The sequence below is a fragment of the Theropithecus gelada genome, chromosome 14, assembly GCF_003255815.1.
Source record: "Theropithecus gelada isolate Dixy chromosome 14, Tgel_1.0, whole genome shotgun sequence".
Taxonomy (NCBI): domain Eukaryota; kingdom Metazoa; phylum Chordata; class Mammalia; order Primates; family Cercopithecidae; genus Theropithecus; species Theropithecus gelada.
In genome coordinates this window covers 83,247,912-83,275,062 of record NC_037682.1, presented here as the reverse complement: position 1 = coordinate 83,275,062, position 27,151 = coordinate 83,247,912, and positions in this window count along the sequence as shown.

Genomic DNA, 27,151 nt, shown 5'->3' with positions numbered 1-27,151 from the left:
TGTCATTTAGTCAATGTCATTAACTTGGTTTTATAATAGCTTAAGAATAGATTCTTATAGAGTAATTCAATCGGTTAGAGCAAGTTTCTTAACCCCTGTTACAGAAAATCTCTTCTATTGATTTATAGGGCATGTGGCAAATGATGAGAAATGCAAAGCAATCATAATGCTGTATGGAATACCAGGTCTTGCAAGCTGTTGGAGCTAAGAGATTATGTTTGTTCATTCATTGTTACTTGAGCTTTCTGGTCTATCTATTTCAAGAGTCATTAGGTTACTTAAGAAAAAACTTCTAAATGCCACACACAATTTTTATTATAATATCTTTTCATTTTGGAAAGAACACTATGTGTTGTAGGTCCAGTTTCCCAGCTGCCTTGATATATAACTGCAGCCCTTTGAATGGTGTGCATCAAGGGACATGCACTGATTCTAGGGCTCAAAAATATGCTACTCACTTTGTTTAAAATATATGTTCGCTTTTAAATCAGAATGTCGTTTATATTAGAATACCAAAAACCCCAAGAATATGCAATGTCCGTTTTTCAGAACGTTAACCTGGTTCCTTGAATGGGAGCCATTGTTATTTCGCAGGCAAAAATGTGTCACCCTTTCTATTCCTAACCGTGTCAGTACTGAAAATCTGGTTAGTGATTAGGTGTCTTTATTATTATTATTATTATTATTATTATTATTACTATACTTTAAGTTCTAGGGTACATGTGCATAACGTGCAGGTTTGTTACATATGTAAACTTGTGCCATGTTGCTGTGCTACACCCATCAACTCGTCAGCACCCAACAACTTGTCATTTACATCAGGTATAACTCTCAATGCAATCCCTCCCCCCTCCCCATGATAGGCCCCGGTGTGTGATGTTCCCCTTCTCGAGTCCAAGTGATCTCATTGTTCAGTTCCCACCTATGAGTGAGAACATGCTGTGTTTGGTTTTCTGTTCTTGTGATAGTTTGCTAAGAATGATGGTTTCCAGCTGCATCCATGTCCCTACAAAGGACACAAACTCATCCTTTTTTATGGCTGCATAGTATTCCGTGGTGTATATGTGCCACATTTTCTTAGAAGCAGCAACATCATTCCTTGGAACTGAAGGACAATGAAAAACAGAAAGAAAGAAACAAGGAACAAAATAGATCTGGGGTCTCTGGGAATCTGCTTTCAAATCCTTATTTCAAATGTGCCTTATTTGGGGAAAAAAAATGTGCTATCAATTTCATTTAAACTTATTGAAATGTCAGTTTCTCTGCTTTTTCAAAAGAAGTAAAATGTAACTATTAGAAGCAGAATGCCCTCCTGATGTGACCAGGTTTGAATGAACAAATAGTAAATAGTGCCAGGTAAAATTAAAGATTGTCCTCAAAAGTCAAATTCTGAGTTGAGCAAAGCCTCTTTGTAGCATAGTTCGTTGTCCCAGACAGAGAAACCTTTCAAACATTATTATCTCCAGAGTTCGTCATTGTTAAGAAACAATCATTCCTTCTCACTTGATGATATAAAAGCATTTGGCATATTTTAAAACCACATATTAATTCAATTAATATGTATGTAGCACCTGCAATGTGTACAGTTTCAGACCATGGGGTGGCTAGAAAAACAGATTAATCTTCCAGCTTCATAGATGGTATCTTCTGGTAGGAGACACAGACACAAAAAATGCAACAAGTATTCTCTATATTACAGTGCTGGTTCACAACAGGTGCTGTTAAGTAAATACAAAATAATCGCTTGACACAACGTTTAGAAAGATAACTGAGAAAGGGCACTGAGGAGGTGATTTTGGAATAAAGGTCAGAATAAAGTCGAATCAACAATACACTAAGAGAAGAGCACGTAAGAAAGGAAAGCATGAAAAAGATGAATCCATGGGCAATTGTTTGAAGAAAAATGAGGAGACCAGAGTCGCTGGAGGAAGGAGAATCAGTGAAGGAGTTTGAGAGAGAAGGTGAGAAAGGAAGTCAACGGCCAGATTATACAAGACTTAGTAAGAACTTGGGATTTCTTTTTTATCCTAACACAAAGTTATCAGAGGGTTTTGAGCAAGTAGATGATAGCATCTAATATTTAATATTCCAGAATTTTTATACATTATATATGAAAATATTCAAATATGCACAAAAGTGGAGAGAATAGTATGATATACACACATATACCCATCACACACATTTAACAATTATTAAAAATTTACCATGCTCACAATTTATTCATCCCAGGTTTTGTGTTATTTTATTTTTATATATTTTATTTTCTATTGTTTTTATTTTTTAATTTATTATTATTTTGAGACAGGGTCTTGCTCTATCAACGAGGCTGGAGTGCAGTGGTGTGATCATGGCTCACTATAACCTCAACCTCCTGCCCAGAAACAATCCTCCTACCTCAGCTTCCCAAGTAGCAGGGACTACAGGCATGTGCCACTAACCCTGGCTCATTTTTGTGTTTTTGCAGAGACAGGGTTTTGCCATGTTGCCCAGTCTGGTCTTGAACTTCTGGGCTCAAGTGATCCACCTGCCTTGGCCTCCCAAAGTACTGGGATTCCAGGTGTGAGCCACCACCTCTACCTTGTTTTTGTTGAAATCAAAATCCCGGATCTCATATCACTACTACTTGGTGAAACTATAACTCCAAAAATTATAGACATTTTCTTACATAGACACAAAGTCATTATTCCACTTAACACAATAAATTTTTCCTTAGTGTTATCTACTACTCAGTCCATATTCAGATTTCTCTTTTAAGCACAGTATGTTACCACATTGAACTAAAGTTTCAAACTTGTTAACCAGACTGTATTCAATTATTATTTCTTTTACATCTCTTTTAGTTTGGAAGTGTCTCTCTCTCCTCCACCATCATATTTTCAATATGTCATTGATTTTTTAAATGCATCTTGTCCCATATGTAGGATTTGTCTGTTTACTTTTTGTGATATCCCTTGAGTTGGTGCTTCTTTGTCTGTATTTGTGCCTACTAGAAGTAAGCTGAGAGGTCTTGATTCGATGTTTTTCAAAAGAAAAAAGGCTTTATAGTACAGATTACATCACAGTAGGAGACACAGAGTGTTTGGTTGCTCCACTATTAGGGTGCCTACAATTGGTCTGTGTGTTCCAGGGAATAATTTTTGCCTGAATCAATTATTTCATTAGTGTTTACTAAATGGCAATTTTCTAATTCTGTCATTCTTTCCATATTTATCAGCAGGAATTATATGTAAAATAATTTTATCTAAATATCAAGTGTTATTTTTCTCTTAAATACACTTTGCTTGAGAAAGGCAAGATAAATACTGAAGTTTTTTTCTTGAATGAGAATTTTCAGAGAAAGAAGTGTATTTCCTATTTGGTAGCAATGGTATTTCTCTCTCTCTCTCTCTCTCTACATATATATATATAATATATATACAAACACACATATATATACATATAAAAGAGACAAATATATGTATCTTTCTCTTTTGAATATTAATATGAATTCATGAATTTTATATATTCAATATGCTTCAATCTGTTGTATTCATTACTGTTTTTGGTGTTCAAAATGTTCACTTTTGTCTGGGAATCCCTTTAGTTTGACTCTTATCTTTTTTACGTAATCTTACTTATCTTTGAGCTTGTACACTTTCTAGCACAACAAAGTGCTTCTTCTCATCTCATACATTTCCTACCCCGTCCAGGAATTAGTCAGCTCTCCCAACAAGCTGAGTTCCTGTTACTGAGGAGTGGTAGAAACCACTGTCGGGATAGCAGACATATTCATTGCTGTGGCTTCAATGTTGCTTATTGGTATTTTCAGGGGCTAGAATTAGAGAATACATATTTGGAAAGAAAAAATCAATTCAAAATGTTGTGTCAAAATAAAGGTAAAATAGTTGATTTCTACCTTATTTATTTTAGACTTACAACTCTTTCCTCTTAAGTAGATAATAATTTTTCTAAATTATATAAGTATTGTCTACTTTTCTTTATCCTATAATGTTTAAACTAGTTATAAAATACTAATATGAATACTCCAAATGAGACTGAGTTAAACTTGAGATTTCTTCCCATCTCTGTCCTTCGGATATGCTCCACTTTGCATGCATAGTCAAAATACTGTGTTTTGAGGTCACTTGGAAAATTATTTTTTATGTAATTATGTCACCAATTTGATAGTTAGGTTCATTGATTTCTATTTGCTCTCACTCTTACAGATTGCTTTTTAAAATTTTTGATGCAATTTTAATTTTGAAATTGTGCAACATTTAGATTTTTCCAAATTCAAGTAAATATAACAAAGTATATGTAGAGCTATTTGGTTTCTGTCACTGATATTTCCATCCTGATCTCTGGTCTTGCTTTGGGTAACTTTTTGTTCATTTATACAACAATTGTTCTTTTTGAAATTGAAGCACATACAAATATCCATGCCACCTTCATAATACTATAAATACTAGTCTGTACTTCACTTTTCTCGCTTAACCCTGTATCTTGCAGATTATTTTCAGTATATAGAGATATTTTCATTCCTTTTTAATGCTTCATGGTATCCCATTAGAATGGAATTAGTGAGGGTATTCATTTCTAATTTGATGGGATCTTTATATCTATTTAATGGATAATATATTATAGTGCAGGGAAGTAAGGGAAAAAGCAAAAAGACCAGAAAACTATGGCAGTAGGTTATAAAAAAAGGTAGATTGAACTAGGGCAGTAGTGGTAAAATTATGCAAAGTAATCAAAATAAGGAAATATTTTGAAAGTAAAGCTATTTGGAGTTACTGATGACTTGGATATAGGATGAGAGAGGAAAGTGACAAATCCACATTTTCCACCTGAACGGTGGGGAGGTTGGAATGTTATTCACCAGAGGAGGAGCTGATGTGAATGTGATAATGGCAAGGGTTCACTCTGGGACATGTTATTCTGAGATGTATTTTAAATAACTAAGTGGAAATGATGAGTCAATATGTAAATCTGAAATTCTGGGGAGAAGTCTGGGATGGAGCTCTAAATTTGGGCATTAATAATTTAGTTTTATTATCTCATTTGCCATTTAGCATCATGATTAAATTTTGCAGTTTCTTTCCTGTCAGTTTTTGGTTTAGATCTTGACTCTGGCACTAACAGTGGAAACTTGGGAAAATCATTATATGATTTTAAAGTATTTTTAACTTATAAAAAGGTGATAATAGTATTATTTCAAACATTTATTTAACATTTGTGACAACATATGTAAAATACTTACAAGAGTGGTTATTATTTTGAAATTTTAAATTAATGTTAGTTTTTTTTTTTTTTTAATTTAAACTACAGGGCAACCCCTAGATGTGTATAAGTAATTCAGCAAATGTTATTTTGCCTCTATATGGGTTGCCTAATATTCATCTATGATCTTCTGGGTTATGACAATATAAATATATAGAAGGCATAGCCCCTGACTTTGAGGACCTCATGGTATCATTATCCTCATATTACAATTGGAGAATTCAGCTCAAAGGAAGACTTGTACATGTTTAGTGAATTTTTAGAATATTATTTATTCAGACATGCTTTGAACAAATTGTACCAAGTAACAGGTAAAGTCTAGAAACAAATTCAAATAAAAACTACATGTGACTGTATTTTCATTTTGCCCTAAAAAACCCATATCTGGCTTTTTATTTGGGATACTAAACTAAGATGTGGATTTATAGAATGCAACGAAAGTGTACAAAGTTCTTGTCCTGCTGATCTTATTTCAGTGTAATGGCTGCATGTGTGATAAATCAGTTGGTAGTTCAAATAGATAGGAGGATCAAACATAAATGGTGAGCAGGTGAAACCTGGAAGGCCATCGGCCAAAGAAAGCTTTCCTCGAAATTTATCTGCATACATAAGGAAATGCTGGGTGAAATACTGAAAAGTAGAGAGGTTTATTACTACAAGTATACAAAAGGGAAACTAAGCTGAAGTAATGAAAAGATAGAGAACATTTGTAAGTATTTCTTTGTGCTTGAATTTATATATATCTGTGTGTGTGTGTGTATTCTCCCATAATAATAATAACTATGACGATTCTGTTGAGATTCATACTTTATAAATGAGGAACAGGGTTTAGAGGAGACGAATAACTTGCTCAAAGTCCATCAGCTAAGGAAAGAGTCCAGATTCCCAATCTTTGCCCATAGGACTACAACCCTCTGGCTCTGCCTCTCACACTGCAGTACTAATGCATAGAAGACTCAGCTCTGCATGATTTCTCACTTCTGGGCTCTTATACTCCAGGGGAGCTGTTCATTGCATTTGGTCCTGGCGGGGAAGAACTCATCTTTGGTCCTGGGGGAAGAATTCATCTTTGGATGAATACTATCATATATTGAAACCTTAATATATATTTCCTTGATTAATCTTCAATATTAACTCAATAAAGTAGAACGAATCACTCTTTTTAAAATGAGGAAATCATGGTGTAGAGATTAACTAGTTTTTCAAAATTTTCACAGGTCGTACAGTAATTAATTGAGCTGGAATTCCATCTCTTTGAATCCAAACCTTGTACTTCCTCCCATCCAACAGAAAACCTGTGCTATATCCCAAATGAATCTTAGAAAAACACCTTTTTCTGACTTTCTCTCTGCTTCTTATTTTATCTTTAATGACTGTACTAAAGTCATTATTTTTGTGAAGTCTCATAAAAATGATCTGGGCAGAGTTGTGTTTCCCCAATGTGCTCCTAAAGCAGCTTGTCTGTGATAGCCATTCTATTTCCTCTCCATATTCTGTGTAATGATTTGTCTTGCATAATAGATTTGAACTCCTTAAGGCCAAAACTATTGTTTAACTTATCTCTGGAAGTTTAATGCAATACATGAATTCATCTGTAGAATGGAAACACTACTGCTATTTGAGAGGCTGTATTTCTTCCTGTGTTTGCCACTTTTTAAAAAACCTCTGTTGAGTATGATTAATGAAGGAGGAGATAACTGGATACATTTAGGGTAAAGATATATAAAACAACTTAAATTACATTTGCAGAATAGAATAACGGAATCCGTGGACAAAATTGGAAAACAGTTAAAAATATAGCCTCACATTTTACAAACCAATGATTTATTTGGGATTGAGTAAATACTGATGCTTCAAGGAGCTTTAGGGCTGACAGGAAAGTAAAGATAAGAGTGATGATTAAGTAACTTAAGGTACTAATATATATATTTTTAATTAAGAGCATAGAGCTGTTATAAAGCTAAGAAGAAAAGAAAGAAACTGATATAAATGGTTATTTTACACTGTGGGGGAGTAGTTGAATGGGTCCACCAAGCTTGCCCCGAAGATCTGATGCCACAGAGCAAAAGAGATAAAAGGTTTACTAGTGGAAATATACGGATGTGAGACTAACTTCAGAGAACTCAGCAGGGGACATTAGAGAGAAGGGAGCATCGAGGATCCCAGAGTAACTAATCTCTTCTGAAAGAATGTTGACTTGGAAAGACTTAAAGGCTTAGAAAGGGGTTCCTAGGAGGGTACATGCTGCCAAAGGAAGCACACAAGAAACTAGGATAGGTGTGATGTAGTAACATTTTACTCAAGTGGGAGCTTAGTGTAGTAGGGAGAATGTAGTCTTAGGAGTCACTCTGATCTGATGGAAATGCCTGTTTCATCTCTTACTACTTTTTAACTTCTCGGAAGCTTACTTTCTGAGAGGCAGCAAGAACAAGTTGATGAAAAGGACACCTACTCTGTGGTTCTTTTGGAAGTAAAGGTGATGTAACACATGTAAAGAATATAATTTAATATCTGGCAAATGCCAGGTTATTCCTTTCTCTTACCTTCCACACTTCTGCAGTTCAGATCTTTTTTATGTGTAATTAAAGCCTTTTCTCTCATCCACTTAGTATGAATTAAATAATAGAATCAAATGTTGGAATTGACAGGAGTAATGCAAGACAGATGAGATAAAGAGAAAAATGATGCAATAAAATATCAGTAGAAAAATATAGAGTCTGAAAGAAAATTCCAAAGCAAAGATTTTTTAGAATGATTCTATTGGTAAGGGAACAAGAGAAGAAATCTGGGATTTGGGTTCTAACAGTGAGACCTTGGTACACAAATGACTAAACCCTTCTGTTTTTTAGTTTTTTTATTTCTGTAAAATTAGTACAATAACAACTGGACATCAACATAAACCTGGGCGAAAGTAGGAATGTATGTTTAAGTCCATTGAAGAAGTTTAAATTCACAATTGATTTTATAAAATTAGATCTGACCTGGCTAGGTATAACCACAGAACTCTGTTCTGTTGATTTTCTATCCTATAAATTCAGATTGCTGCACACTTACAGGTGAGTTAATTTACTAGGTGTTAAATAAAACATTTAAATATTTATCCTGTTATTAATGAGTAGAAGCTAGAGATAATGCCTGAATAGAACTAATTTAGATGCTTTTTATTTTTATTTTTTTTGAGACGGAGTCTCGCTCTGTCGCCCAGGCTGGAGTGCAGTGGCCAGATCTCAGCTCACTGCAAGCTCTGCCTCCCGGGTTTACGCCATTCTCCCGCCTCAGCCTCCTGAGTAGCCGGGACTACAGGCGCCCCCCACCGCGCCCGGCTAGTTTTTTGTATTTTTTTTTTTTTTTAATCTGACAGAACTTTTATTTAGTATATATGAACTCTTACATCTTAATAAGACTAACAATCCAATAAAAAATGGGCAAAAACTTGAAGAGATTTCACCAAAGAAAATATATTGATAACAAATAAGCACAGGGAAAGATGCTCAACATCATTGGTAACTGGGAAATGCAAATTAACATGACAATGAAATACACCCACTAGAATATACCCGCTTTAATTCAAAAGACTGACTTAGTCTGTATTCTGTTGGTATAACTGAATACTTGAGACTGGGTAATTTACACAGAAAATAAATTTATTTCTTACACTTCTGGAGGCTGAGAAATCCAAGGTTAAGGAGGCATGTCTGGTTAAGTACAAAATAACAATGCCTAATAACTTAATTTGTTGCATCTAAAACAATATTGGCATAATTTGAAATAGAATAAATTGGGTTTTTTTCTTTTTTTTTTTTTTTTTTTTTTTGAGACGGAGTCTCGCTCTGTTCCCCTGGCTGGAGTGCAGTGGCGCGATCTCGGCTCACTGCAAGCTCCGCCTCCCGGGTTCCTGCCATGGGTTTTTGTCTTCTTATCTGTTTTATTCAAATTTGGGGGTGGTTGTTGTTACTGTTGTTTTAGTAAAAGATGGAGGAGGGGAATGCAAAGGTAACACTTTTGTTTTTCAAGCTTTTTAGGAGTTAGAGAATATAAATACCAGCAAAATAATCTTTCAAAAATACATTTTACAGCTTTATTGAGGTATAGTTGACATATAACAAAGAGAACCTATTGAAGTGTGTCATTTGATATGTTTCGACATATGAATACACCATGAAACTAGCAAGTTTCCAAAGTGGTTATACATGTTACATTCCCACCATCGGTACATCAGAGTTTGTGTTGCTCTACCTCTTTGCTAACAGTTGGTATGATCAGTTCTATGGTTTAAATGTTTGTCCCTTCTGAAGCTCATGTTGAAACTTAATCCTCATTGTAAAAGTATTAAGAGGGTAGTCTGACTATGCTATTCGAGAGGTGGGACTTTTAGGGAGTAATTAGGATTAGATGAGGTCATGAGAATGGGACATTAATGGCTTCATAAGAAGAGAAGGAGAGACCTAAGCTTTTTGTATTTTTTAGTAGAGACGGGGTTTCACCATGTTAGCCAGGATGGTCTCGATCTCCTGACCTCATGATCCGCCCGTCTCGGCCTCCCAAAGTGCAGGGATTACAGGCTTAAGCCACCGCGCCCGGCCTAGATGCTTTCAAACAAAACAAATTATTAAAGCATCACTATGGTTATTAATCAAACACTGTCATAGAAATTAAATGACACTTAACAATTTAAAAAATCCATACATTGGTACCTATTATTATTGTTATCATAGTTGCTTTCAATATTTGTGTTAAGCCTTTTTTCATTAAGTGCCATATCTGATATTCTCACCAACTCTGAACATTGGTGTTGTTACTTCACTATTGTGATATGATGAATGAAAAAGAAATAAAGATTAAAGTAGATTATTAACTCTGAATGGTTACGAAAACACAGAACCAGGACTTGAACCAATTCTTGAGATGTCAAATCTCTTATTCTACTAGCCAAACTGTGCTTTAAATATATCTGGAGACTTCTGTGTATCACAGTGTGAAAATATCACTGGTAAGATTTAGCCTTGGATTTTCTACTTTTAGAACCTATATACCTATGTTTCTTCCAAGCCACTGTTTCCGGTTGAGTACCTGTATTGATTTACAATGGCTGCTAAAACAATGTATAGACTGGGTGGCTTCAACAACAGAATTTTATGTTTTCACATTTCTGGATGTTTGATATCAAGGTGTCAGCCAGGTTGGTTTCTATTAAGGACTCCCTTCTTGGCTTATAGATGGCCATTCCCTTTCTGTTGTCTTCATATAGGTTTCTTTGAGTCTGTGACCAAATCTCCCCTTCTTATAAGGACACTAGTCACATTGGATTATAGCCTACTCATATGAGCTCCTCACTTTACCTTAATTATCTCTTAAAGGTCCTATCTACAGAGACAGTCACATTTTGAGGTATTGGGGGCTAGGACTCCAGCATATGAATCTGGGGGGACACAATCATCCTATAATAGTCCCTCTCTCTCTTTCCCGTTTGAGTAAGGCTTATCTATTCACTGCCATGTAATTGCTCAGGTCTTGGTTGTGCGATGGGAAATCTCTTCATGGAGAAGGGGTCAAAGATAAACTGAACCAAAGCTAAAGAGATATTTGGTCCAGAGAAGTTGGGCACTGATAGCAGAGACATAAGAACAAATTTAGATTCTGGCTCCAAACAAAGGAGGTTGTTAGAATCTGAGAGTTTATTTGGTTGCAAGGAAGATACATCTAATTAACCAAATTTAATCAAACTCAGGGAATTATGGGAACTATTTCTTCTTTTATTCAATTACCTGTTTATTCACTTAAAATAATATTTTGAATATTTAAGGTGTATTACAGGTACTATTCTCAGTTGCAGGGAATACAAAAGTAGACAAAACATACTAAAAGCTCTACTTATGTGGAAACTACAATGACAGAATGGGATAGGCAAATAAATATTTGGTACATAAAATGGTGACATGTGCTATGGAAAAAAAAGAAAAAAAAAGGGAAGTGGATAGCAGAAGGATGGATGAATGAGGGTGACTGCTATTAAAGTGACCAACTCTCATGGTTTGCCTGGAACTGAGGTTGTTACTGGGGTGTGAAACTTTTTATGCTAAAATTGGGATACTCTGAGGCAAATCGGAATGGTTGGCAAACCTACTTCTAATTTAGGAAACATTGGTAGGAAGTAGTCTCTGAGAAAAGACATTTGACCAAAATTCTGTACGTGAGGAGGTCACCCATTTAGATATCTAGGAGAAGGCAAGTCTAGTCAGAGAGAAAAGCAACTGTAATAAACATGAGGCAGGTGAATGTCTGATAGGATCCAGAAGCAGCAGCAGTGCTGTAGCATGGTTGGAGCTGAATACCTGGGAGAGTGAGTGGTAGGGAATGAGGTCAAAGAAGTGACAAGATCTGGGTCACAAAAAAGCTTGTAGGTTAATAGAAGTACATTGAATTTTACTGTGAACACAATGAAGAAATACTGCAGGGTCTTAAGACAAATATTGCCATCATCTGACTTATATTTAAAGAGTATCACTCTTAAGGCTGCTGAGAATAAACTTCACAGGGCAAAGGCATAAACAGAGGGACAAGTGAGGAAGCCATTTCAGTAATTCCGGCAAGAAATGATGGCAGTTCAGAGCAATGGAAACTAGTGAGCTGCTGGCATTCAGTTTATGTTTTGATTTGTAAAAGATTTTGCTAATAAAGTGAATGTAGACTACAAAAGAGAGGTGTAAAAGAGATCTTCATTTTATGGCAAGAAATAGGAGATATTGAGTAGGGAAGATAGATATGTGATTCTGGAACTCAAGGCAGAAGAATGAATGGAGAAAGAATTTCATATAAGTATACACCAACCCAAGCTATTAGACCTTGATTTTTGAGCAGACGTGGGATACATTACACAAGTGAAATCTGTATCTTAAAAAGAATTGCAGAAATTACATCTGTGTTGATAAAAATAAAGAACACACGCACAGTTGTGAGAGGTGGGAGTGGGAGTTGGAAATTGTTTTGTAATTTTTTCTTATTTTTTCAGGTTGTGAAATTATTCTGTAATTGTTTATTTTGTTTTTTTTTTTTCCCCCAGTTGAGAAAAGCAGAATCATATGGGAGTGAGAATGAAAAAATGGGAGAACAAAGACCAGAAATTTGAGAAGACAAAGGTATGACATTATCATATTAAGGTTGCAAGAGTGAATGGCCCAGGAAAATGTAATTAGGTCATCAGGCAGCATTAAGGCTCACTTGATAGCAGAGGTCAACATATTTAAATAGGTTCATATGGAATATCTCTAAGTTTTTATCTAGCCACTTTTATCTGCATGATATAAACATGGAATAGCTAAATATTTGGATTTAAAGAGGGCTTAAGTTTCAGCAAAATTATTGTGGCAAAGTTAGAGAAAGGCAAAGTTGGAGAGGTAAAAGACACTGTGAGAACATCAGCCAGGAGTTCACTTTTAATGATTGACCTTGAAATTTATGCAGAACAGAGAGTGAAATGAGAGGAAACCAAGAGAATTGAGAGGTAATAAAAAGGTGGTAGGATGAAGAGATTACAGGCCTAGTGTGGTGGAATGATTACTTAAATGGGGAACAAAAGGAAATATACATACGGGCTAAAGCACAGGTTCCAAGAGAAAAATGAATCTCCCATATGCCTGAAGGAAGACAGCACCACAATGGTTACCTCCTCTCTGTTTTTGAGAGTACATGGTTTCTTATCTCTGCTTCTCTTTGCATGCCTGCTTCATTCTTTTCCTTGTCTCGAGAGGTTACTTTCTCCCCTTTGGTGGACATATGGTTATCCCCGACACAATTATTACATGGAATCCCTGTTTTAAACCCCTTAAGAATCCAGGACAAAGAGAATCTGTTTTGTTTGGCTTGGCCCCAACTGTGTTCTAATCAGTCAATACCAGAGGTTTAGAGTCATGAATCTTAGTATCTCTCAGCAGGTATAATGAAAACTGACTTATAATAAGAGTACATGAACAGATTTTTTAGTAAGAGGGTATAGAGATTAGAAAGAAACAATTGTTAGAGGAAGTGATTGGCATTTTATGAAATTGACTGAAGCATCAAGTTAATTGTCATTATGAACTAGTTTCAAATTAGAATTACTGACAGAAAGGAGAGCTATCATTTTAAAACCAAGTTGAGAACTCAAGCTAGCATTTGTTTGCCATGCCTTGATTGAAAATTGGCTGGCAAATCATTTCCTCTGAATTTTCCAGCCAAAACACATTCTTCTCTCAGTCTTTGTTTCTCTATAGCTTTTAGAGTTTGCCTCAAGTTCCACCTTTAAATTTAATTTCCCCAACCTTTCCTATTCATGATTTTCTATGCCTGTGTAATATATAACATCTCTAACGTTTCATGAATCATAATCATAGGCAACTTAGTGTTATACTTTATTCTTCCTTGCTTCTCGTAAACTCCTCTTGTTCAGGTAGATAGTGGAAAGGAAATTTAAAGAAAAGAAGTATATTTATTTTTTCCACCCTCTAGAAGTCAATGACTAGTAACAGATATTAAACATCTTCTATATTCCCATACCCATCTTGCATGTAAACGTGTTTAAATCGGCGACGCATCAACTTACATCAAATCCTAGCCCTTTGGGAGGCCGAGGCGGGCAGATCACGAGGTCAGGAGATCGAGACCATCCTGGCTAACAATGGTGAAGCCCCGTCTCTACTAAAAATACAAAAAAAATTAGCCAGGCATGGTGGCGGGTGCCTGTAGTCCCAGCTACTCGGGAAGCTGAGGCAGGAGAATGGCGTGAAACTGGGAGGCGGAGCTTTCAGTGAGCCGAGATCGTGCCACTGCATTCCAGCCTGGGCGACCTAGCGAGACTCCGTCTCAAAAAAAAAAAAAAAAAAAATTAATAAGTAACCATTTTTTTTAAGTGCATATATAAGACAATATGGTAACTGGAATAGACTGCATAAAAGTGAAGAAGTTACCCTGCAAGATCTTTCATCCAATAGACCCTCAAGTGACTTAAGATGAATGCCTATTTGTAAGGAACCGTGGTCAATAGGGAAAGTCCTGGAGTCTGGCATTGAACATGTGACTAGGGATGAGAGGGACTTCAAAATGGGATAAGACTGATGGCCAGAGCTTTTGCAGAAACATGTTCAGGCACTACTTTATGGAGATTATTTAATGAAATGCAAGAATTGAGGCTTTCTTCCCTAAACATTTAGTAACTATCAGTGGATTTTCAGGGATAGGGTATTGAAATATGCATAGGATGAGGTTAAAAATAATCTAGCAATTTTAAGATTAAAAGTATGAATAAGTGGGTGAATAACTGAATGACAAGACTTCTTGTCATCAGTCCCTCCATGGTAAGTAAGAAGGAAAATCAGATACATTAACAGAATGGGTAATATAGGTGATATTTTACTTAATATCTTGATCTTAGAAATACATTTCTAAATGTCATTGGCATAAATAAACTGAAAAAATACAATTAAGAAATGCAGCTGCTCAACTTTTGCTTTTGGGCATAGGACACGATGTGGAAGCTCTAAATAAGTGACTAAAACTAAATCTATCTCATTTTTTCTCTTGGCTCCATTCTGGCAACATTGAGTGGGTGAGTATTTGGAAGGAGTCGAGAATCATGAGTTGTAAGCCTCAAATAGAACCTGAGAGAATTCTAGCTTCTCTTCTGTTACTAGTGTTAAAGTGCATTTTTTTTTCTAGCTGTAGTACGAAAATTTGAACACTCTTTTTGTGAGGAGCTGGAGCGAAACATCCTTTAACATCCAAGAGATCCAGAGGTTAAGTTTGCATTTTACAGGCTGGTATCAGGCAAATAAATGGGCTCTGCAGTGTGTGTGTCAGCCGATGACTTGATTACTTTCTGAGATGACCTTCTGGTTTCTCCCTGTAAGAGCTGTTTATGGTGAAAATATTTCATCCTTGTGCCTTGACAATCCAAATTAAGAATTTAAATATTATTATTACTATGTAGTATCACACTATTAAGTCTCTAATGCCAAGTGTCTCAGTGTACTTAAAGTTGCTAGATGTTTGTAGAGGTGGTTGATATGATCATTGTAATTTAATCATAGGCTGTGTATACCTATATAACAAACCTGCACATTCTGCACATGTATCCCAGAACTTAAAGTATAAAAATAATAATAGGCTGTACTATTTATTGAGTGATTGAGTGAATGAATGAATGGTGACTACAACCTATGAATTATTTATATTCAGTACAAGCTAATTTTTGTCTATGATTTAGATGTTTGTATTGCTAAGCAAAAATGTATTATCTAATTATTTTCTTTTTCTTATTTCTGGCTTATGCAAAAAAGATACAATAGTAAAAAATGTTGGTGAAAGTCTTGGGTTTCAATTTTGGTGCCAGTCTTTGTCAGTTGTGAAGCTGGTCAATTTATTTCATCCATATAACCATAACTTTCCCATCTGGAGAAACTTGCTTGGGTTCCATTTCCAGCTGTGTTATTTACTAGCTATAATATTGAAAAGGTTCTTAACCTTTTTGCTTCTGTTTCCTTATTACTAACATAAAGATTAAAATAGCAATTACCTCATGAATTTAGCATAAGGATTAAGTTGTTAACATGTAAATTATTTAGAGTAAGGCCGATATATGTAAGACAACAAATATTACCTATTATAATCTATGCTTTTAAATAAAAGTTTTATAGGAATGTTGAAAAAGGCAAGAGGTTGTCTGAGATACAGTGAATGCCAGATAAACATTAGATAATTTTTAAAATCTTATTTAAATGTTTTTATTTCAGTGGCTTTTGGGATACAAGTAGCTTTTGAATACGTGGATGAATTATATAGTGGTGAATTATGAGGTTTAGTGCACCTGTCACCTGAGTAGTGTACATTGTTTGTAATATGTAGTCTCTAAATCCCACACTCCTCTCCTCCCTCTGGTGAATCTTCAAAGTCCCCTATATGAATCTATATGTCTTTGTGTGCACATAGCTTATCTCCCACTTATATGTGAGAAATATGGTATTTGGTTTTCCTTTCCTGAGTCACTTCACTTAGAACAATGACCTCCAGCTCCATCCAAGTTGCTGCAAAATGTAGTATTTTGTTCCTTTTATCACTGAGTAGCATTCCATGGTATATATATACCACATTTCCTTTCTCCACTCATTGGTCGATGGGCACTTAGGTTAGTTCCATATCTTTACAATTATAAATTGTGCGGCAATAAACATGTGTGCATGTGTCTTTGTTATATAATGACTTCTTTTCCTTTGGGAAGATAGTCAGCAGTGGAATTGCTGGATCAAATGGTATATCTACTGTTAGCTCTTTAAGGAATCTCCATACTGTTTTCCAGAGAGGTAGTGGTAATATACTTTCCCATCAGCAGTATACAAGCATTCCCTTTTCATCACATCTATGCCAACATCTATTGGGTTTTGACTTTTTAACAATGGCCACTCTAGCAGGAATAAGGTGGAATCTCATTGTAGTTTTAATTTGCATTCCCTGATGATTAGTGATGTTGAGAATGTTTTCACACATTTGTTGGTCATTTGTATATTTTCCTTGGAGAAATGATTTGTCATGTCATTTTGCCTACTTTTTGATGGGATTTTTTTTTTTCCTTGCTGATTTGTTTGAGTTCCTTGTAGTTTCTGGATACTAGTCTTTTGTTGGATGCATAGTATGCAAATATATTCTCCCATTCTGTAAGATGTTTATTTACTCAGATGATCTTTTTTTGTTTGTTTTGCTGTGCAGACGCTTTTTAGTTTAGTTAGGTCCCATTTATCTACTTTTGTTTTTGTTGCATTAGCTTTTGAGGACTTCATGATGAATTGTTTTTCTAGGCATGTCCAGAAAAGTTTTTTCCAAGGCTATCTTCTATAATTGTTATGGTTTCAGATATTAGATTTAAGTATTTGATACACCTTGAGTTGTTTTTATTAGATGAGAGGAATCCAGTTTCCTCCTTCTACATGTGGCTAGCCAGATTTCCCACCACTATTTACTAAATAGGGTGTCCTTTCCCCAGTTTATATTCTTGTATGCTTTATTGAAGATCAGTGGGCTGTATTTGGATTTATTTCTGGGTTCTGTATTCTGTTCCACTTGTCTGTATGCCTCCTTTTACACCAGTATCATGGTGTTTTGGTAAGTTTAGTCTTGAAGTATAATTCGAAGTCTGGTAACATTATGTCTCCAGGTTTGTTCTTTATGCTTACGATTGCTTTGGTTAATCCCACTCTGTTTTTTATACCATATGAATTTTAGGATTTTTTTTTCCTAATTCTGTGAAGAATGATGTTGGTATTTTGATGGAAATTGCATTCAATCTGTACATTGCTTTGGGCAGCATGGTCACTTTCACAATATTGATTCTTCCCATCCATGGGCATGGGATGTGTTTCCATTTGTTTGTGCCATCTATGATTTCTCTCAGTAGTGTTTTTTAGTTCTCCTCATACAGATCTTTTAACTCCTTGGTTAAGTAAATTTCTAGGTATTTTATTTTATTTTATTTTTATTTTTATTTTTATTATTTTTTTAATTTTTGCAGCCATTGTAAAAGAGATTGTGTTCTTGATTTGGTCCTCAGTTTGGCCATTGCTGGTGTATAGCAGATTTGTGGACCTTGATTTTGTAACCTGAGACTTCACTAAATTTATTTGTCAAATCTTGGAGTTTTTGGAAAATGTCTTTAGGGTTTTCTAGGTAAAAAAAATCACATAATCCATGAGCAGTAATAGTTTGACTTCCTCTTTTCCCATTTGGATTCTCTTTATTTCCTTCTCTTGCTTGATTACTCTGGCTGGGACTTCTAGCACTATGTTGAATAAAGAGGTGCAAGTGAGCATCTTTATCTTGTTCCAGTTCTCAGGAAGAATGTTTTCAACTTTTCCCCATTCAGTATGATGTTGGCAGTGGGTTTCTCATATATGGCTTTTACTATTTTGAGGTAAGTCTCTTCTGTGCCTAGTTTGTTGAGGGTTTTTATTTTAAATGGATGCTGGATTTTATTGAATGCTTTTTCTGCATCTATTGAGATGATCATATGGTTTTTGTTTTTAGTTCTGTTTATGTGAGGTATCACATTTATTGACTTGCGTATGTTAAGCCATCCCTGCATCCCTGGGATGAAACCCACCTGATCATGATGTATTGTTTTTCTGATGTGCTATTGGATTGGGTTAGCTGGTATTTTGTTGAGGGTATCTGCATCTATGTTCATCCAAGGTATTTGTCTGAAGTTTTCCTTCTTTTATATGTTCTTTTCTGGTTTGGGTAACAGGGTGATACTGGTTTCAAATAATGATTTAGGGGGGGATTCCCTCTTTGTCCATCTTTTGGAATAGTTTCAGTACAATTGGTACTAATTCTTCTTTGAATGTCTAGTAGAATTCACCTGTGAATCCATCTGGGCCTGTGCTCTTTTTTGATGGCAATTTTTTTATTACTTATTCAATCTCACTGCTTTTTATTGGTCTGCACAGGATTTTTATTTCTGCCTGACTTAATATAGGAGGGTTGTATGTTTCCATGAATTTGTCCACTTCTTTTAGTGTTCTACTTTGTGCATAGAGATGTTCATGGTAGTCACAAATGGTCTTTATTATTGATGTGGTATCAGTGGTAACTTCTCCAGTTTCATTTCTAATTGAGCTTATTTGAATGTTTTCTTGGTTAATATAGCTAATGGCTTATCAATTATTTTTATCTCTTCAAAGAACCAGATTTCTGTTTTATCTTTTGTGTGTTTTCTGTTTTAATTTCACTTATTTCTGCTCTGATACATGTTATTTGTTTTCTTCTGCTAGCTTTGGGTTTAGTTTGTCCTTATTTCCATAGTTCATTGAAGTACAGCATTAGATTGTCAATTTGTGATCCTTTAGACTTTTTAATGTCAGCATTTAGTGCTATAAACTTTCTTCTTAGCTCTGCTTTTGCTGGATCCCAGAGGATTTGATAACTTGCGACAGTAGTATTACTCATTTCAAAGAATTTTAAAATTTTCATTTCATTGCTAACCACAAAATCATTCAGGAGCAGATCATTTAATTTTCACATACTTCTTTTGTCTTGGAGGTTCCTTTTAAAGTAGATGTCTAGATTTATCTCTTTATGTACTTGATATGATTTCTATTTTTAAAATTCATTGAGACTTGTTTTGTGGCCTATCATATAGTTAAGAGAATGTTCCGTGTCATGATAAGAACAATGTATATTCTGCTGTCCTTAGGTAGAATGTTATGTAAATATCTGTTAAGTTCATTTATTTTAGAGTGCACGTTAGTCTATTGCTTCTTTGACTTTTTGTGCTAATGATCTGACTAGCACTATCAGTAGTATATTGAAGTCCTCCACTATTATTGTGTTGCTGTTGATCTCATTTCTTAGGTCTAGTAGTAATCATTTTATAAATCTGGAAGCTCCAATGTTAGGTGCATAGGAATTTAGAATTGTAATGTCTTCTTGTTGGACTGATTCTTTCATCAGTATAAAATGACATTCTTTGTCTTTTTTTCCTGTTGTTGCTTTGAGGCCTGTTTTACCTGATATAAGAATAGCTACTCCTGCCTGCGTTTGGTATTCATTTGCATGGAATCTGTTTTTCTACCCCTTGATCTTGAGTTTATATGAATCTTTCTTTGTTAGCTGAGTCTCTTGAAGACAGCAGGTATTTGGTTTGTGATTTTTAATCCATTCTAACAACTTATATTTCATAAGTGGAGCATTTAGGCCAATTATATTCAACAATGTTATTAAGATGTGAGGTGTTCTTCAATTAATCCTGTTCATTGTTACCTACATACTAATTTTTTTCTTTGTGTAATTGTTTTATAGGCCCTCTGAGTTTTATACTTTCAAAAAGTTATATTTTGGTACATATCAGACTTTTATGTCAAGATTTATAACTTCTTAGAATTTTTTGTAAGGGCACTGTGATAGTGACAAATTCTCTCATCATTTATTTATCTGAAAATAATTTTATTTCTCCTTCATTTATGAAACTTAACTTTTCTGGATATAAAACTATTCACTTACAGTTATTCTGTATGAAGCAGACTAAGGATAAGACCCCACTTTCTTCTGGCTTCTAAGGTTTGTGCTGAGAAGACTGCTGTTAGTCTGATAGGTTTTCCTTTGTAAGTTATCTAATGCTTTTGTCTCATTGCTCTTAGATTTTTTTCCTTCATATTGACTTTACATAGCTTGATAACTATATTCTTTGGTGATGACCTTTTTGCAACTAATCTCCCAGGAGTTCTGTGCACTTTTTGTATTTGGATATTTAAATCTCTAGCAAGGCCAGGGAAGTTTATCTCAATCATTTCCTCAAATAAATTTTCCAAAAGTTTTACTTTCTCTTCTCCCTCAGGAATACCAATTATTCTTAGGTTTGGCCATCCTGCAAATTCTTGGAGACTTTGTTCATTTCTTTTGATTCTTTTTTTTATTTTTATCTGATTGGGTTAATTAAAAAGCCCTGTCTTTGAGCGCTGACATTCTTTTATTTGTTCTACTTTATTGTTAAAACTTACAATACATCTTGTAATTAATTTCATTTCCAGCAGTTCTGATTGGTTTTTCTTTATGACATCTATCTTTTTAGAAAAATTTTCTTTCATTTTCAGGTTTAAATTTATATATATATATAGGCTTTCATCTTTCTCTGGTATCTTCTTGAGTGGCTTAATAATCAACCTTTTGAATTCTTTTTATCTAGTATTTCAATGATTTAATCTTGGTTTGGATTGACTGCTGGAGGGCTAAGGTTGATCTTTTGGGGGGGCTACAGATCTGAGTTTTGTCATATTATGAAAATTATGTTTCTGGGGTTCCTTCTCATTTACATAGACTTCTTCTTATTTTTGAAATTATTTCTTTTTTGATGGTGTTTTTTATTATTCCTTTTTCCCCTTAATTATATGACTTTTATGTTTATAGTTTATTGTAGCCTCATTCAGCTCTTGGTGCTTTTAGGTTTGAAGACTTCACATAAGTTCTCTTGAAGCTTATCTCATTCTCCCATGGTATGTATTTTTTATATATTTATTTTTTCCCTAGTATTTTATTTACTGGAATGAATAGTTCAGGATTCAGGCCTAAATATCTGGAGATGTCCTCAAGTAGTAACTGGTTATAGCTAAAGCTGGTGGGTGAATGCAATACCCAATGATGGGCAGAAGTCCCAGCTTTGACAGAGGTGGTTAGAGAATCTATCAGTGAAATGCACTGAAATCTTATCAGAGGGAAGAGTAGGAGCCATCTCAGTTCCCTTGCCAGGTCAGCAGGAAACCTATCCACTTCCCAGAAACACTCCTGACCCAATGTTCCAGCTATTCAGATCAGACAGCCACCTCTTTTCATCTGCTGGATATTTATGTTCCAAGCAGAGAGGAATTGTGACATTTCCCCTTGTGCAAGCCTGAACCTGGAGGGTGCACTTGTTGTGGGGATGTAATCACCACAGTCCAGAAAGGCTGTCTATATATGCACCCATGCTTCCTGTTACATATATATATATATATGCATATATATGTATATATGTGTGTATATATGTATATGCATATGCTTGTATATATCTATATATGCATATATATGCTTATCTGTCTATCTACTTCCTGTGAGAGAAGCCCCAGCTGTGTCTGTAGTGGTGGATGGAAGGCAAAATAAGTCACCTTCTCCAAGACTGCTGAGAAGCACCAGCGCTGCCTGACTCTTGCGGTAGAGCTGCAGATTCTCCTTGCTGAACTCTGTACTACACCTGTGACTCTGTTGAAAAAAACTTCCCACCAGCTGAAAGATTTGGGACTCAATGACTGCCATCTGGATTCTTTCATCCTATAGGGTGTTCTCTTGATGTGGTGAACTCTCCTTCCTCTAGGAGTAGGGATCCCTGAGAGTCAAGCTACTGTGAATACTGCTGCTACTCTGGGTCTAGCTGCCCAGTGGGGTTGCCACACTCCAGGTTGTTGCTGGGGAATGTCTGCAAGGGATCCACTGATGTGGACGGTCATCAAGTCTCCCAACAGCAGCTCTGATGGGTGTGGCAGGGGAGTGATATAGACTCTGAGATTCCTTAATTAGAGATAGCCTTAGTGTGTTGGCTTTCTCAAGTGCCAGTTTTGATAGTAATGAACTAGTCATGTGAACAGGCTTCAGACCTTCTCATTAGCCAGGGTGGAGTGGGCAATGGTAATAACAAAGGCCATACACAATTTTTATCCTTCCTGAGTGCTATGTTATTTTTACCTGGAGATGCTGTAATGGACTGTGTCAGTTGGCCTCTGGCCAAGAGGTGGTACTTGCACCTTCCTACTGCAGCTGGAAAAGTGCCAGCTGCAGTGGTAATGGTAGGATATATACTTGCCTTATGTTATCCAGGGGAGATACTCTTGTTTCTCAGGTGATGGGCAGAGACATAAAGCTTCCAAAAGATTCTGTTCTTTTTGTTGAGCTACCAGAGAAGGTAGAGGAACAAAGTCATGTGGGGGCTGGGTCAGGCAGGTCTGTACTCTGGCTCCCAACATGTGAGTCAAGCAGTGTCCTCTCTGGGAGTTGAGAGGTGTTTCTCTGGCCTCTGCTGCAGAGAAAATGTTGCAGAGGGATTGGGAAGTAGCAGGTGCCAGTAACCCCCAACCAGCACTCATGTACTTGGTAAGGCAGATCTCACATCTGCAGTATTCTGCTAGCAGCAGTGAGTTAAGTTCCAGGTCATCTATGATTAGAACTCAAAACTGCCCCAGGACATAAGCCTTCCTCAGGGAAGTAGCTACCCTAGCTTTCAGGTCACACTCCTCCCAGTCTGCCCACAAAGCTGGGGCACCCAACTCTTGCACTCATGACTACAACACACTTCCCACTCACACCACCCCCCAATTCAGTTCTGACCATGAGACTTCATCCTCCCGTGAGGTCATATTGCAAAATTCAGGTGGAAGGTTCCTTTAACCTATGACCACTGCCTGAGTTAGCTGGTAGACTTCCGTGAAGTCCCCTGTGAGGTAGAATAAGAAATAGCTTCCCTTGGTCCATGCTGAAGACTGGGAATGCACACAAGGCTCTTCTCATTGTTGTTTCTCCTTTTATATTCCTCACCACCCCCTATATCATTGTCAGTACTGGGTAAGATTGAAGGCCTTCCCCTGTGACTTGGATTCCTTCCTTTTTTTTTTTTTTGAGACGGAATCTCGCTCTGTTGCCCAGGCTGGAGTGCAGTGGCATGATCTCGGCTCACTGCAAGCTCTGCCTCCTGGGTTCACGCCATTCTCCTGCCTCAGCCTCCCGAGTAGCTGGGACTACAGGTGCCTGCCAACACATCTGGCTAACTTTTTTGTATTTTTAGTAGAGACGGAGTTTCACCATGTTAGCCAGGATGGTCTCGATCTCCTGACCTCGTGATCTGCACACCTTGGCCTCCCAAAGTGCTGGGATTACAGGCGTGAGCCACCGTGCCCAGCCAGTGACTTGGATTTCTAGGTTCCCCAGTGGAGGTATATAGCCTGGAGGCAGTCTCTCCCAACTCACACTCTGAGGACTTACAGTTTTTTGCCTGACTCATGGTGTAGGCTGCAGCCCACTGCTTCTTTCAAAGGGTCTTTGGATTATTTCAGCTTTCCTGTTAAGTCCCTGTATTGCTTCTTAAAAAAAAAAAAACTCACAATGTGAATCTCTACACACTCTTTTGTCTTTTTAAGTGGGAGAGGCATGCTAACACTGCTTCCAGTCTGTCATCTTAGGGAAAAAAGAAATAATTTGAATTTGAATCTTGATGAAACTAATTTTCCCATTCTTCTCACCTGGATAAGCATGATCAGGCTCTGGATTTGGGCTGAAGTCCCATAGGTCTTGCCTGGGGTAAGAATTAACTGAAATATGTCCCTGGATAAAAGGTGTGAAGCTAAGGCAGGATAGAAAATAAAAAGTAAGTGAGATTAAGAGAGACCAAGAGAGTTAATATCTTGGTATCAGATAAAGGGAGAGACTTCAAAATCAGTAGAGCAAGAAAGAAGATTTTGATGGTGAAGAGAGAGAAGAGAGATTTCATAGTTTGCTGGACACATAACTATATAACTGCCTGAACTTTTAAGGCACTGGAGTGAGGCAGACACCATCGACCAAAGAGTTAACCAGTTCTTGTCCAGTAGACGGCTGTTAGGGAAAAGGAGGGACCCCCTGATTAACATACAGTTTTTTCCAAGGAAGTAGATGGATGTGAGAATTTCCTTCATCACCACCAAGAAGGAAATAGTATTGGAAGACACCTCCAGGCTTCTTCTATTTTCATTAAATTTCTCCCATTCATGAAGGAAGAATGATATGTCTGACTGATGAAATTGGAGCAGAGGTAAACTGTGTCCTGGCCTTTCAGATCTTGCTATTAATAGTCTAATTTCATTACCACTACCACTCCCCACTAATCTAATCTGCTAGAAATGAGTCATAGATGGAAGCACAGACTGGAACTGGAAGGTTTTCTGATGCTGTTCAAAGTATGCACAGGTCATTCTTTTCCATAGGAGAAAAAAAAATGGACCACAAAGGATTAGGATAAATGTCTTTTCTCAAAAAGAACCAATATTAAATTATGTTCCTGGATGTCACATATAGCTAAAACCTTGAATTCCCATCCAGTTCCATATTTCTAAAATACTGATGGTAAAATACACTAAATACGCTAAAACTAATATGATTTGAGTGGACTGGAGACAGGCTAGAAATTAATTTTGAAATTTTCAAAAGATGCCTATTTATCTTTCTGTGTACTAATCTATAGAGACATTTTCTATGCTCATATTTTCTAAAAATAATGTCATTTTCATAAAGAGATGCCAGAGAACAAATTGATCAAAGACTAACAATACAAAGAATGGATAATTATAAATGCACCTTATTGGGGTGAGTGGGTTGGTGTCATGAGACTTGTATTAGATCCAACTTAATTAGCAGCTTGACTTTCTCTTAGAATAGTGTAAATAGTACAGGAAATTTGTAAATTAGGCCAACTTGAGAGATTTAGCACATTCTAAGAAAAATAGAAAAATTGATTAGGAAAGGAAGTGAGAAAATTACTACAGAACAAAGATATTAAATTTAAATATTCAATGGACAGCATAGAATGTAAGACCAATTGTTTTAACAGATCAAGAATTTTACTCTAAAACAGAATTGTCGAAGATTACTCTTTATGGCAAATGTGGCCTTTAACTTATGAGCATTTCACAAAATTCTACATGACTAAAACTTTCTCATTCTAATAGTTTCTTTTAACAGATTAACTGAGATATAACTCACATTCTATAAAATTTTCTCAGTATGCAAATTGTTTTTTAGCATATTTACAAAATTATAAAAACATTACCACAATCGACTTTTACACTATTTTCATCACCCCTAAAAGAAACCCTGGAAACCTTTAATCCATTTTCTGTTTCTGTGGATTTGCCTATTTTGAACATTTCACATAAAGAAATCATATGATATTTAGTGTTTTGTGGTTCATTTATTTCACTTAGCACACTGTTCTCAAGGTTTATCCATGTTGTAGTATATTACCCACGTTTTATTCCATTTTATTGACAAGTAATGTTTGATTTTATTAATATACCAAATATTATTTTATCCATTTATCAGCCAATGAACAATTGGATAGTTTCTATGCTTTCACTATTATAAGTAGGCTGCTATGAATATCTGTGCACAAGTTTCTGGGTGGATACATGCTGTGATTTCTCTTGGATATATGCTTAGGAGTAGAATTGCTGCATCATGTGGCAACTCCATGATAACATTTGAAGAACTGCCAAACTGGTTTCTGAAAGAGCAGCACAATATTACGTTTTCAATAGCAATGCATGAGACATCTAATTTCTCCACATCCTCATCCACACTTTTTATTGCTTTTATTTTTTTATTATAACCATCTTAGTGGTTATGAAAAAGTTCTCTTATTGTGGTTTTGATTTGCCTTTCTCAGATGACTAGTGATGTTCAGCATGTTTTCCTGTCTTTGTTTGCCATTTGGATATATTTTGGGAGAAATTTTTATTTATATCCTCTTTACTCACTTTTTATTATGGAGTTATAATGTGTCCTTATATCGTTGACACAAACCTCTTATCAGGTGACTTGAAAATGCTTTCTCCCATTCTGTAGTCTGTCTGTTCACTTGCTTGATGGCATTGTTTGCAGCTCACAAGTTTTACATTTTAAAGTACAACACAACTAATTTTTTGTTGTTGTTGTTCCTTGTCCTTTTGGTGTCACTTACAGGAATCAACATGCCTAACATCAGGCCATAAAGATTTACCCTACATTTTTTTCATAGTGTTTTATAGTTTAGCCCACACATTTAGGTCTTAGATCAATTTTGAGTTTCTTTTTTGCTTGGCATGGGTTGGAGTCCAACTTACTCTTTATCAGGTGTTTACCCTGCTGTTCCAGTACTTTGTTGAATATTTTTTTCTCATTGAATTGTCTTAGTACGCTTGTCAAAAATCAATTGACCATAAATGTAAAGGGTTACTTCTGGAATTGCAATTCTATCTCATTTCTCTCTCTCTCCCTTTATAAATATTTAAATTATTGATATATATGTATATATATGTATTATGTATATACTATATGCATATACATATCAATGAGGTGGAATATACCACTGAGATAACAGGGATAATGACTAAGAATTGGATTTTAAAAATGCATATATTTATTCTTATGCCAGTGCACATTGTATTGATTACTGTAGTTTTTTTCTAAGTTTTGAAATCAGAAAATGAGAATGTCTAATTTTCTTCTCCCTTTTCTAGATTTATTTAAATATTCTGAGTCCCTTACATTTTTATGTATTTGGGAATTAGATTGTCAATATTAGTAAAATATAAAGAAAACAGATTTTTATGGGATTGTGTTGAAT